The following is a 15,082-nucleotide window of genomic DNA, read 5'->3' as shown; positions in this document are numbered from 1 at the left end:
TATGCATTACCAGAGATATACAAAGAATGCTTTAAAATACAACAGCAATAAGAAAAAAAAAGTTACCTAACAGAAATATGGGAAAAATTTTTCAAAGCTACTCATAAAAGAGGCTATACAAATGGCTAATAAATATGAAAAAGCTACGAGTCATCAGGCAAATGCAAATTAAAACCATGATGGGATATTACAACACCCACTTGCTAAAATGAAAAAGGTATAGATGTGGAGCAACTAGAACACCTCTATTGTTTATGAGGATGTAAATTTGTTTTCAAAAACAGTTTGGCAAAATCTATAACAGAGAATTATAAATATTGTGGTCTGGGAATTCCTCTCCTAGGTATATACCCAACAGGAATTCCATATATTCATCAGAAGACTTACAAGAATATAGCAGGATTATATATAATGGCCTCACACTGGGAACAACAGAAATGCTTATCTGCAAAGATAGTCACACTTCTGCTTTTATTTCTGGATAAATAAATTGCAGCATATCTGTACAATGAAATACTATACAAAAATGAGAATGAACAGACTGCAACTGTATGTGATGACATGGATGAATGTGACAACATAATATTGAACAAAAAGAGCAAGACAAAATAATACACATTTTATAGTTCTACTTATGAGATTTAAAAACAGTTCAATTAGTAAAATTAGTTTTTGATGTCAGAAGTCAGGATAGTGATTACTCTTGTATGGGGAAGGGAGCAAAAAAGAGATTCTGAGATTCTGGTAGTATTCGATTTCTTAATTTTAATTTTGATCACACAAGTCTTTTTGCTATATGAAAATTAAGCTATGTCTTTATGATTTGTGCACTTACTGTGTCTTATACCTCAGTAAAATTAAATAAATTTTGTGTCAAAGGGGGAAGATATTAAGAAAAGAGGACCTCCGATTAAAATCTCAGCATATCAAATCAAATTTGAGAGAGAAGAGTCCATTGACTAAAAAAGTGATTGAGGTTTTTTTTTTAATTTTCTTTTATTTATTTATGATAGTCACAGAGAGAGAGAGAGAGGCAGAGACACAGGCAGAGGGAGAAGCAGGCTCCATGCACCGGGAGCCCGACGTGGGATTCGATCCCGGGTGTCCAGGATCGCGCCCTGGGCCAAAGGCAGGCACCAAACCGCTGCGCCACCCAGGGATCCCCAGAGATTGAGGTTTTAAAAAATAAACCACAAATCTTCTTTGTATTAGTATGAAATCCTCCTTTTCCCCTTTGAGTTTTGATGCAGCAGAAAAGGTGAAATAGAGCCACTGGTTTTGTAGGGAAGTCTAGTGGATTTGCTTCAGATTTAATGATGTGTCTGCTCATTTCCCTCCTCAGCCAGATGGGTAGATGAGAACTGACCTTCTACCAACATCCATCTCTCACTTTTGGGTCATCCATGGATGGCACTTGGGTCCCAAGATAGATCTAAGCTTTGTAAGTTCTCTGTTTCTTATGTCTTAGTCATATCTCCTCAGTTTGACTATAAACATCATGTAAGTAGGGATCCCTGGGCGGCTTAGTGGTTTAGTGCCCGTCTTTGGCCCAGGGCGTGATCCTGGAGTCCCAGGATCGAGTCCCACATAGGGTTTCCTGCATGGGGCCTGCTTTTCCCTCTGCCTGTGTCCCTGCCTCTCTCTCTCTCTCTCTCTCTCTCTCTCTCTCTCTCATGAATAAATAAATAAAATATTAAAATAAATAAATAAACATCACGTAAGTAAAGATCTGGCATTTCTTATTGCTGTGTATTCTTCATATACTGAGAGAACTGATCACAAGGGCTCCGTAAACACTTCCCATTGTAGAATTATATCATTCAGACTGTGAAATCTGAGGTGTGAGAAGGAAAGTGACATGCCCAAGGTCACTTGGCCACAATTTTATCTTCTGACTCCTGTCCTTGTGCAGCCAGGCGCTGTATATGGCTTTGCTAAGGAAAAATAAACCATGCCCCTTTTGTTCTGTTTGCCTTGGTTTTACTTTTCAGTACAGGGATGAAAAGGCACACCATCTCAAATTTTGCTAACTCTGTTCTGCTTTGCTGGTTCACTGAGCAAATATTGCCTAAATGCGGCGCCTTTGGCTGTGGGGAGCAGGAACAAAAAAGGGTCAAAAAAGCAAAGGCAGTGACCTGGCTCATATCAGCATTCAGATCTTCAAAATGAGAACACACCAAGCTCTTGTGTTCCTCCTGTCTCTTTTCATTTGCCTCTTAGGGATTATGATGAAGTTCAAGGACCTATATATCCTGAAAAGTGTTGAAATCTAAACATCAGTCATTTGAGAAATTGCTCATTGTTAGGGTCACTTGATTTCTTTTTTTTTTTTTAAGATTTTATTTATTTATTCATGAAAGACACCGAGAGAGAGGGCAGAGACATAGGCAGAGAGAGGAGCAGGCTCCATGCAGGAAACCTGATGTGGGACTTGATCCTGGGATTCCGGGATCATGCCATTGGCCAAAGGCAGATGCTCAACCACAGAGCCACCCAGGCATCCCCACTTGATTTATTTTCAACAAAAATGCTTCATCAAAGTCTGGACTATAAAATGCTCAATGTTAATTTAATCGACTTTGCAAACTTTCTCAACCTTGGTTTTTCCAAGTATAAAATGAGATGATTCGATAAGAAACTGCCTGACATTTAAGGCTCTATTTTGTAGATTCATTAGAGATCTAATCTATAGATTCATTAACTTAAATAATTACTAGTATCTATTATGGACACAAAATATTAATTAGCACTGACTACACATTAATAAGCACTGACTATAAATGTCATATATGTGTATGTATCTCTACTCTGGGAGAGAGAGAGTTGGAGAGGGAGATGGGGAAGGAGTGGGGGAAGGAAAAGGAGAAAGGAGGGGGAGAGACTGAATAAATATATGACTTTTATTGATTACATGTCAGGCACCACTCTAACTACCATAAAAACTTTTCTTATTTAATCTTTACAATTATTCCAAAAAGGATTATCTTCTCTTTATATATAAGGTATGACAGATTGTATTTTCCAAATATGGCCACAACAATCTGTCTTATTCCACATGTTTCTCTTAACAATGTGATTTTGACACTTTTTCTACTGAAAGATTCCTTCCCTTTTGATATGGCTGGACTTGTGACTATGGCAGAAATCACCCTTTGTGACTTCTCAGGGTAGGTCATGAAAGGTGATACAGCTTCTGCCTGCCTTTCCTTTGGTCCCTTGTTCTTGGAACTGACTCTCACGCTGAGGAAGCCCAAGCAGAGCACGGAGGGAGCACATGTAAGGCATTTGGGACAATAGTTTCAACTGCCAGTTGTGTGTATGAGTCTTCAGATGATTCCATCCCCCAGCTATCAAATCATTCACGGCCTTTTAGTTCTTCCATCTGAAGCCCTAGACATCCCTAGGCAAGGAGAAGCCATCCCACTAAGCTGCTTTTCAAATTTCCTGACCCATGGATACTATGAGAATAATAGAATGTCTGTAATTTTGCACCATAAATTCGGGCTTGTTACGTAGCAATAGTAATAGGAACTCCGAATTGCAAAGTTACTTGTTCAAAGTCACACAGCAAGTGTGAGAGGCAGAAATAAGCCCCACTCCAACTTCTGAGCTTGTACTGTTAGTTTGTTGAAAAAGTGCTACATATTTACAAGTCCTGCAAAACTAGTATCTGTCATTCTGGGAAACAAAAAAATAATGGCTGTAATGCTAACCACTAAGAAAATCAGATGCCCAGGAGATGAGGAAGGGACTAGTGAACAATGTAGTTTGGCAGGGAATGTTATTGCCCAGGAGATGAGTTTTGTTAGGGAGGCAGGCAGGATCTCAGATCCAGTTCTAGTCCAGGCTTAAAGTGAGAAATAACCCTGGGATAGGATGAGTTATGCTGTCCACATCCTCCAGTCATAATACTGTACCTGGCAGCCTTTCTTCTTCTTCTGGGAGCAGTCTCTGGACTTCCCTCTGGCCAATGCTGGGCCAAGAGGACAACTAGATAAAGAGATTCATGGCGGGATCCCTGGGTGGCGCAGTGGTTTAGCGCCTGCCTTTGGCCCAGGGCGCGATCCTGGAGATCCGGGATCGAATCCCACGTCGGGCTTCCGGTGCATGGAGCCTGCTTCTCCCTCTGCCTGTGTCTCTGCCTCTCTCTCTCTGTGTGTGACTATCATAAATAAATAAAAATTTGAAAAAAAAAAAAAAAAAAAAAAAAAAAAAAAGAGATTCATGGCAGTGAGTCCTAGAAAGCTCTCAGCAGACAAAAAATGATTGGTGGGAAACTGGAGACAATGTGGAAAGTAAGTGACATGATTAAAACAAGAAGATGAAAAGAAAATTAAGATTTTTGAATCCCTGGTATATGCTAGGCACTGTGCATCAGTTTTTGTTTGCCTATGTATTCTTGTAATAATCTGATGATATTGGCATTAATGGCCCCAATTTTTAAAGGAACCTCAGCGGCTTTGTAGTTAAGTTACTGGCTCAAGGCTTATAGCTAGTAACTGGTAGACTAGGATTCAAACCCAGGACTCTCTGAATAATGTTTACTTAGTCTCAAAACACAGTTATTTTCCTTTTCCTTTTTCTTTTTTTTAAAGATTTTATTTATTCATGAGAGACAGAGAAAGAGAGAGAGAGAGGCAGAGACGCAGGCAGAGGGAGAAGCAGGCTCCATGCAGGGAGCCTGATGTGGGGACTCCATCCTGGGTCTGCAGGATCAGGCCCTGGGCTGAAGGCGGCGCTAAACCACTGAGCCACCCGGGCTGCCCAAAACACAATTATTTTTCCTTCTTTGCTTGGGCTTCCCTCTATCCCCCAAATGCCTTACCTTCTTAAAGTCCTTCTATAGAGTTCCTTCTATAAGTCTAGCTTTATCCTTGAGACAAGCCCAAGTCTCTCCTTTTTCACTAAGGCAGCCTAGATCATTTTAGTCCTCAGTGATCTTTTTTCTCTGCCTATTGACCATAAATCCTGTGTTTGGGAATTATTCAAATACACATTCTGCTTTACTACCTTCTTTCTTATATATCTTGGTTTTACTACTGACTTGCAAAGTCAGAGGTCAGAACTCATGTTTCTTGCTTCTTTGCATCTGCCACAATGCTTAGCATCATTATGCTAAGGCAAGGTTTAGACCCAAGATGGTGCTCAATTAAAACATTTGATTGATTAATCCTCCCTGGTGTCTACAGAAGTATACATACAGTAACCAGAAATAAAACAAAAAATGAACTCCTTTTCCATTCTTTCTATCCATTCACAGAATGGGTACCTACACAGAGAATAGGACATGAAAGAGAAGATGACTATCAAGTGGGTGCCTAGCCAGAATTATACAGAAGGGAAGGCATCTTTCTGCCTGACATTTCTTTTTGTGCTACTCAGGAGATAAATAACCTGGTAGCAGCAGTGGCAGGGACTCCCTGAGTGCCTAGCCAGGATTCTCTGAATTCTAGAAGTTAGAACTGGCTGACATCATTCCATCCATGGTAGACCAAGCCTTAACACCAATCAATAAAGGTGCTTAAAAAAAAAAATAAAGGTGCTTAATGGGTAGCAGGGACTTTCTTTCTGATGGCAACTGAAGAACTGACCCAACATTGCCCATTTTAGACTTTGTTTTTTGGGTGATGCTCAACTGGTTTTACAAACGTTATAGGTCCCCCAAAGTCATAGTATTGAGTTTACTATTAAACTTTGTCAGCTCTGAACCTTCAGCTAATGAGTACCTAGAGATGACCTTGATTGACAGGTCCCATGGCTCAACACATGCTTGCTTCAGTGCCTTTGTTCATAGCAATCCCTGCCCACTCCCTCTCCCCTACCCTGAGACTTCCCTTTTCATTTCTTTGCTTTTGTAGAAAATCTTATCTTATCTTTCAAGGCATAGTCCAATGTTTCCCAGAGGTCTCTTTTCACTACAGCCCACACTAATTTTTCCTTTCTCAGAAAAAAATTGGCACCAAACCACATGCTACAGAGTTTAGCCCTCAGTTACACATTCTCTGAGTTCCCTGTGTTCCAGAGAGGCAGCCTGCTGCAGTGAAAAGAACCTATAATTTGGGACCAGTGGGACCACAACCCATTATTTCCCTGCCATGTAACCCCAAAGATCTTTACAAAGCAGCACAAGCATCCTTGTTCTTCTACCATAACAGCTGCATTGGGTTTCACTGGATGATGAACTATGCTTCTTTCAGTAGACTTTCACTGAGGGACAGTGGGCTACCTCCAGATTTTTAAAACAACAGTGAAAGGAATGTCCTTATACATATATCTTGTCACATTTGCACAACCATATTTATAGGATAAATGTGTGGACCCTATAAGTTTCTTACCCCTACAATTTTAAGGCCATTTGTCATCCTTTTTGCCTTTTCTTTCCTCACCCCCATTCCTAATGAGTTACAGTTAAAGAATCCCATGCCCTCTTCAGCTTTTGGCTGTGACTATGAAGCCTACCCTATACCATAGTCACCTCCTAGCTGAAGCCAAGAGATTGGCCTCTCCAAAGTGGCACTAGTTATAGCTTTGTTTTTGTCTATATTTCATATCTTCCTCACTCCAGCTGGCCACATTGTACTCCCTCCTGATGGGCACAGAGTGCACTCCTGGGTGCTCACCTCTCCTTTTTCAGGAGATGACTTTTAAAGACAAAGAGATTGTAAAGAATAAAAATGGAATAAAAACCCAAGGCAAAAAAGGTCCATTAAAATAATCAGAGTGAGGAAGTCCTACAGAAAAAAAAAATGAGTACTTTTTTTTTTTCATGAATTCTAACAATCCACAGGGAGCCCTAAGGGACCCTCAGAAGATTTCTGATTTTGGAAGACTGCATTGTGTCAAGGATAAATTATGGAATCGGACAAACACAGATTATAATCCCAGCTCTGCTGGGTAACCAAGGATGAGGGAGTTAATCACTCTAAGCCTCAGTTTTCTCATCTATAGAATGGTGTTGATGTACCCAGGCAGAGGTTTTCACGATGATAAGTAATGTGATCTAACATCAGAGTGCCTAACAAGTAATTGCAACAAGTAAAAGCAATTATTACTATATCTTGTGAGCCAAGAGAAGATTAGAGCATTTCTGAATAATGGGGTAACTGGTACCTATTGGATGATAGGGAACTTTGTCTTTTGGGCCTGTTTAACCTCCTTTTCTCCAGTTCTACCTGATTTTTCTCCAAATTCCTTCATAGACCAGGACTGAGTTTCCCCATGTGACACAGGTAGTGAAAGTCATAAATTCTCTTCATTAGATGGCTTTATCTCCATTAAATGAAAAATATGACATCCTTAGAAAGTGACATGTTAATTCAACAAGTGTGTATTTGAATACACAACACCAAGTGCCGGGTTTTGGATGAGCTGCAGAGATCAATCTGCCAGTCTACGTCTTGGTGATGAATAGCCAGGGTAACTCTAGTACAGGGCTGAAGATGAAAGATGCCCTCAGAGATATACGGTGACAGTGGTGGAAGCAACAGCAACATCAACAGCTCATCCTGTCTATGGATCAGCCCTATGCAGAGGAAGAGCTTTCTAGGCATTATGTCATTTAATATCCTTTCAGTAGATCTTCTTATCACTCCCATTTTCCAGAAGAAGAGACTGAGATGCTTCTAGGATTCATTGCAGCGACCCTATTCCAGAATTCAGACATAACCATTACCATGAGGCACAACTTTAGAGGTATAATTGGGGTTGGGAATCCAGTATTTGCAAAGGGCGAAGAGTTGAGCAGGAAAGAAGGGAGCAGTCACTCTAAGTGGAGGAGATGACAAGGGCATGGGGAAATGAAATGAAATACAATTTGGTTTGGCTAGAACCTTGGTTGAACCTGGGAATCAGAGGGAGACAAGCCTTAGATGAGGATCTGGGGACATAGGGACCATCTTGCTTCCATTTTGAGGATGGAGAAGTGAGACAGATTTAGTGACTCACCCAGTGGGCCAACCATAGACTGAAACTAAACTTTTTTCTAAGCTCCTTTACCACTTCCTCCCACCCTGTGGGCCTGCCCCCTGTGACAACAGCTGTTCCCATTGCCTCCCTTGGGTAGAACTCCATCCTGCTTCCAGCAGGAACCATGCTTCCTTATTTTAAGGCCCTCTTAAAACCACAGGAGATCTACTGTGATTGTCATACCCTAGGTTTGCCATTTCCATGTTAGTGTGCTTAACACAATTTATCTTCTATATGATACCCTGGCCTTAATTTGCCTTTTATCTTCCTTGAACATAGCTAGGGCAAAAGTATTCCTTTGCATAGAGGGATGGTGTGCCTAATTCATATTCAAAACCATCAGACTCCTCATAGGAATATGAGTATACATTCTCCATCAATTCAATTAATAATGCTTTCATATTTTTCTTATGTAGAATTCTGTACTTCTCTGAAGATGAACAATTGGGTCTTCTGGTCCCAAATGCTGTATTTTCAGAGAAAGTTTAAAAAGAAACAGGGGGTCCTCTCCAGGAAAATGTAGAACCTAGGGAGAATGTAGTCATGGGTAGGCTTTTTTGGTTTTGGAGACATAGGGACCATTTTTCTTCTAGTGTAGCCCCTACTCATGGCCTGGATTTTCTAAGGCATGTGAAAGATGAGAAAAACAGTGATCAATTTTATACTTGGAACCAAAAATGGAGGGGGAAAATTCCTTTAAAAAGTACATAAATATTCCAAGTGGTACATTATACTCTTTGCCATCCTTCCAGGGATCTCCAACTGAATCTTGGCATGTGTTTCCTCTGCATAGAGTTCCCAGGGCAATGACTGACCAGAACTGAGTGGGAGTTGCCTTCTTCAGCTGACGTATATGTGTCTTAGCTCACTGCAGCCCCTGGCTGACCTCCATTCTTTTGTTACTGAGCTTACATGAGTTATCTTTGTGACCCCTGGATAAATCCCTTTCTTCCGTGTATGCCAGAACCTTCACCTAATGATAATGGGATGGGGGTGTTGATTACATTTTACAGGTGTTTTGCTTGCCTCCTCTCACTAGAAGGTAAGCTCCTAGAAGGGCAGGGAGTTTTGTCTGCTTAGTTCAGTGATATCTCCTATATCACTCTGAACCACGTCTGTTGCATAATAGGTGCTAAATACACATTTAATGAGTGAGCAAATGACTCTAAACATCCCTTTCAGTTTGGTGAAACATTTTCTACAAACTTGCCTATTGTGATTTTAAAAGAAAAAAAAAATCAATCTCTCCTTCATTTAAGCTATTCAAACCTTGGACTTTCAGTACACTCTAGAGAGGGAGAGTGTAATTTGACTTTCCTCTTACTGATGGCCAGAATTGCTGGCTGAGATGCAGAAAATGATGCTTTTCATTGCCGTACCCAGTGAAGCCTTTATCCTCGTCACTGCATTCATTTTAATACTTCCATGTGGCTTCTGGAGCTTCTGAAACTTCTACTCTGTGCTTCTCAATGGTCTCTGAAACTGCTGGGCATTGAAGTCTGGCTCTGGATCTTGCCATCAGGTGGCAGAGGATTAAAGTTGAAAAGGAAGGAGGCACTGAGCTGAAGAAGTCCCTCAGGGATGGGGCTGCTCCCAGACAGTACCTGCACAGATCACACCTGACACATTTGCAGCATTCCCTCACCTGGGCCAATGTGAGGGACAGATGATTCTGATCCAGGAGGTCCCCACAGAAACTCCTATACCTAGTCTTAAGGAACAAAGCATCTGTCATACATTTCTTGCATCATGATTATCTATATAGCCTTGTGATATTGTTACTTGCAGCAATGAATCTGTGTCCTAAATGAGGTTTATGTTTTCTAAAGGTGAAATAATTTATGATTTCAGGTAGCCAACCTCCCTAAATTTCAACTCTCAGCATCCCTTCTTTCCTCCTGCAGCACTTAAATGACACAAGATGAGCAAGAGAAGGAGGTTTGCATGACTGTCTCTGGGAGAGGAGGTGGGAGAACAGGAGGTGGATGGGGTGGATTTCTCATCACCTCTCAATGTCATGGCATATGGGTTGCTATGGAACTTTTGTGTGAATGCAAAGGTCAAACTGTTGTTGGTTATCAGTTTGGGATCTGTTCATTGGTTATCCTGTTCCCATGGTGAATCACTTGGCCCAACAAGTAGATTAGCTAGGGGGTGTGATACAAGGTTCCTGGAGATCTCCAAAGTACCATCACTCCTCCACTTGAGACTTCTCACTGAGACTAAATATCTTCACTAGTTGGAGATAATCGTCATATATTCTGATACATTTTAAGATCAGGAATAAAAGACTTTTGAAAGATGTAATCATAATTTCCCATTTTCACTATTTGCCTAGAACCCTCCAAACCTCTCTTGTTCTCTAAGGTCATCTGATCCCAACCAGAAAAGTATTGACTCCATGGACAAGCCAATGAGTAAGTGGGGAATAAAGAGGCAAAGGGCTTACTCTTAGCTATTTGCAGGAAGTAGAGCCTTGGGCTGACCCTGCATAGTAGGTAGTGGACTGGGCATCAACAGGCTACAGGGTTTTCTCGGTCACCTCAGAGGAAATCGCTTTGCCCTCTTGGGCCTCGGTTTCTTCATGCATAACATGAGATGGATAAATTAGATCATCCTAATGATCCCGCTCAAAGCTAAAGGTCTCTGGAACTGTAGTTGCATGTTTTCCAAATGTTCCCCACCTCTTGGATCCACCATGGACTCCTCCCTCCCCTCACTCTCAGATATCCAGTCCATCAGCAAGTGCTATCAGTTCTAGTTTCAAAGTAGGCCACAAATCCATCATCATGACCACTATAATTTCCATCACTATAATTTCCCCTGGATGGCCATGAGATCCTCTTACTTTATTCCTCTGTTCCCATTCTTGACTATTCTCTGCCCAATTAATTTTTCTCATAGCTCCCTAGAGTGGTATTTCAGCATGTAAATCAGTCCTTTTCTTGCTTAAAAATTCTCCAATGTCTTCCCATTATATTTAAAGTAAAATTGTAAATCTATACTATAGTACGGAACTGTGCATTATCTGGACTCTGCCTACTTCTCTGATGCTATCTCAAATCTCTGTTCTCATTCACAGCAAGTCATATACTCTGGTCACTCCTTCCATCTTTGAAAGCAGCTAAACTCTTTTCCATCTGAGAGCCTTTGCACTGGCTCTTAAAGCTCTCAGCTCTATGCAAGCCTATTTCTTTCTTACCTATTAGCTCCTTTTTCAGAATTACTTAAGGAAGTCCCCTGAAATTCCACTTCCCTTATTATCTATTGCTACAGCAGGATCATTTTATTTGTAGCACATCACAATAGCCTGTTTAATGTCTGTCTTACAGCACTATACTTGTCAGCTCCTTGAAGCAAATACTCACAGTTCCATGCTCCTCATTGATGTATTTTCATATTCTCAGCACCCTGCACCATGCCCTACATGTTGTGGACAATTAGCAATATCTATTGAATAAATGAACCACACTAGCCACAAATAGGGAGAAAGAGTGCAGACAAGAAAGTAGAGGGAGCTTAAAATACACTTTGCCTGTGATGGTTTTGTCCCTCCTTTAATATATATCTTCTCAAAATGTTCCTCTCTATGGGAAAAGAAATCTTAATATCTATTAAAAATAGGTCATCAGACATAAGAAGCAGGGCTATGAAGTCAATTCATGGATGGCATTTTAATCTTACCATCAGCCTAGTATATAAAATTGTAATCTGTGATCACAGCTAAACTGAATTTTAACTTTGAATGTTAAAAACTTAAACCAATTTCTCATATAAATATTTTAAAGAGAGGTGGGAAGAGTCTTTAAAGCATTTCAGAAGCATTTACTAGCATGTCATTGAATGTGTTAAGTACAGATTATTTATTCACAGTGTAAGCGTAGAAAACATTGACTTTAGGCGCTGTGGCCAATGCTGCTCATTGATTCCCCACCATCCATCCCCACCCCTTCCCCTCTGGAGACTAGAACACCTAAGTCCTTGCCTTACTGGCCTTCCTTGCTACTAAAAGTGATCATGGGCCACTGCTCTGACTAATGAGATAGAAGTACATGTCAGCTGCTGGGGTGGGGAGTATTCTGTTAAGCTTTTGTTTTTCTGATCCAAAGAGTTAGAAATGTCAACACTTCTTCCCCTTCTTGCTGCTTGAACATGCACATGATGTCTGGGGGTAGCCATCATTGAATATGAGCAAATGCCAAGACAATCACAAAATAGCAGATCCTGATTTCACTAGACCGTGAGACACTGTCTGCTTCTACTTCTCTTATAAGAAAGACAACTCTTTATCTGTTCGTATTACTGTGGTCAGATTATTGTGTTAATTGTAGGTAAGCACATTTAGCTACGTTTTGTTAACTTTGATTAAGAGACATTAACATGGACTTTGAAGAGATTAAGACATAGCGCTACTTGTGTATGAGTGTAGTAGATACATGTAATTCAGATGGAACTTAGTTTCTGAAAATCTAAATTAGTGAGGATTTATGAAACATTCTTTAAGTAAACATCAAGAACAACTAATTGAAGCTCTTTTGAAAGGATGCTTGATGTGTACAAGTCACTTAAAGTTCTTCCCACCATAGCACCCAGAGTGATACAGTGCTTTGCATGTCAGAGGCTCTTGAAACTTGGTGACTTTATCAGGAAATATGCAGACAGCAAAAAGAAAAGCTTCTGTTGACATTTGTAGTTGTTTGCTTGGTCTCTGGCTCTGATCACTGTCTAAGTGTCCTTGTCTTTTTTGTCTGTCCCTGGTGAGATGAAGTATATGCTTTTTCTCTCTAGTGTATATTTCCAGGATACATTGTAATGCTATTCTGACTCTCAGGGGGTTTCTATAGGCCCCTAAACTCTGGGATTGGCCAGGGTAGGCCTGACAAGGAAAAGTCCACCTCAAGTAGATAAAACTTATTCTGGAAGGCTTACTCTTTTGTCTGTCAGTGTCTCTCTCTCTCTCTCTCTCTCTCTCTCTCTCTCTCTTTTTAAGATTTTATTTATTTATTCATGAGAGAGAGAGAGAGAGATAGAGATAGAGGCAGAGACACAGGCAGAGGGAGAAGCAGGCTCCATGCAGGGAGCCCAACGTGGGACTCGATCCCAGGACTCCAGGATCACGTCCTGGGCTGAAGGCAGGCACCAAACTGCTGAGCCACCCAGGATCCACCCCCCCCCCCCCGCTTTTAAAGATCTGTTAGTCTCTTTAATCCAAAATGACAAATCCTTCTCCTCAGTTTCCATGAGGAAGAGACCCAGGAATCTAGATGCCACTTGTCTCTGGAGTGAACCACTGGCTGTTTCTGCTTTGTCTCTGGGCTTCCCGAGAAGGGAGAAGTCCAGTGGCTTTCAAGTCAGTGTGAGTTCCTTTTCTTCTTGTGAAGGTGAAGAGAAGCCCAATATATAAAATCAACAAAATAATAAAAAGTGGATCTGTTTTATAGTACTTCCTGGATATTACACTATGGGTTATATATGTTATCAATCTATTTTAAACCTCCCAACAATACTTGAGGGTGAGAACTGTTCCATTTTAACAGTGAAAACAGGCCCAGAGTGGAGGAGTTCTATCAAATATTGAGAAGAAGGAGGCTGGGTTGGATCCTGCTCGGTCTCCTCTTCACTCAGTGTTGGTTCCTAAGATACTCTAATGGAACCCCCAGATGTCCTGGAGACAAAGTTTGAAAATGTTCCTGCAGCCAGAGGCCACAAACTTAGAATAAGGTTTTAGAATAAGTTTTATCTACTTGAGGTGTACTTTTCTTTGTCAGGCCTACCCTGGCCAATCCCAGAGTTTAGGGGCCTATAGAAACCCCCTGAGAGTCAGAATAGCATTACAATATATCCAGGGGCCAGTGGGTAACAAAGGGATGAAAGTGGTTAGTTAGGGGCTAGGTGTAGTGGAGGAGGCATGGATCAGCTAAGGAGGGCAGCTGCCACTTGGCTGTGCACGACAACTACCAAATTCTGGGCAGATTAAATAAATACAGGCCTGGCAGAGAATTTGGTTCTTGTGGGCCACCAACTTGTGACCATGGGAGGAAGGGTGAAGAGTATGAAAACATACCCTGAGGTCAGACGACTCCAGTAAGGCATTAGGTTGTGAGATGCCACTGAGGAAGGAAATAATGGAGAAAAACAAACTTTGGGTCTTTTTAGACACGTGTATACCATGATGGCCCTACATTATAACTGACTAGCTAAGAGTCATTTCTTCCCACTGTTTATCTACTGGCCTGATTTATTTTTAAGCAAGTCCTTCCCCTGCTTGGTTCTATCTACTCTTTACCATGTGTTTGGCAGTATTGGCCAAGCATCCAGTCTCACACCTCCTCTCCCACGCACCCCACCCCCCAACTGTCTTTTTATTTAAAGAAAAACAAGATTATAATGGTGAACAATGAGACTACCTAAATTATACAGCAGCCAAAATGAGTCCTAACAGAAGCTCCTTAGGAAGAATTTTATTCCATTGCTACTTAGGAATTACTTCTTGTTGACACTGAAATGCAAAACAGACAGGTGGTAAAGATGCCTCCAGCACAGGTCCAGGAGGCTTTAATATTTATGCAATTTGCCCCCAGAAGGTGACAGTGTGTGCAAATCTATTCATGAGAGCCAAGTTCCAAGTCATGCCTTCCTATGTGCTTTAGAAACTTGGTAGTCTACAAGGGACGGCCTAGTGGAAAAGGAGTTCATAGACAATGAACAACTGTAAAAGGAAAAGGAAATATAGTCAGTGCTTGTGTATCAGGTAAATTGGAGGGGATTTGTACCGTATACATTCCAGAATGTAGTTGAAAAAACATTACACACAAAGACAGGAGATCAATAAATGTGAGGATTGGTCCAGATTGGTAGATTTCAAGTTTCTTTCGTGCCCCCTCCCTTATATCCTGCCTTTTATCCCCCCCTTTCTTAGCTACAGAATCATTTTTTTTTTTTTTAGAGAAATAGTATTCACCATCTCATATATAAAACAGACAAAAATAGAGCTACTCTGGTCTCATGTGGGGGGCTGCAACCTCACTGATTTGGGCACCCAAGTACTCACGGTTCAGTATCTGAGGCACCTCTGAGAAACTCCACTTTTGAACAACAAGAAACAGTTACATCACCA

General features: G+C 41.0%; 1 protein-coding gene across 2 annotated transcripts in view; it reads right to left on the bottom strand.

Moving 5' to 3' along the window:
* Positions 1–15,082, bottom strand: part of GRIA1 (glutamate ionotropic receptor AMPA type subunit 1) — a 301,513-nt gene that overhangs the window by 74,104 nt on the left and 212,327 nt on the right. The gene's annotated exons all lie outside the window — the stretch shown is intronic.

The sequence above is a fragment of the Nyctereutes procyonoides genome, unplaced genomic scaffold (genome assembly GCF_905146905.1).
Source record: "Nyctereutes procyonoides isolate TBG_1078 unplaced genomic scaffold, NYPRO_anot_genome, whole genome shotgun sequence".
Classification (NCBI taxonomy): domain Eukaryota; kingdom Metazoa; phylum Chordata; class Mammalia; order Carnivora; family Canidae; genus Nyctereutes; species Nyctereutes procyonoides.
This window is presented reverse-complemented; position numbering and strand designations above follow the sequence as displayed.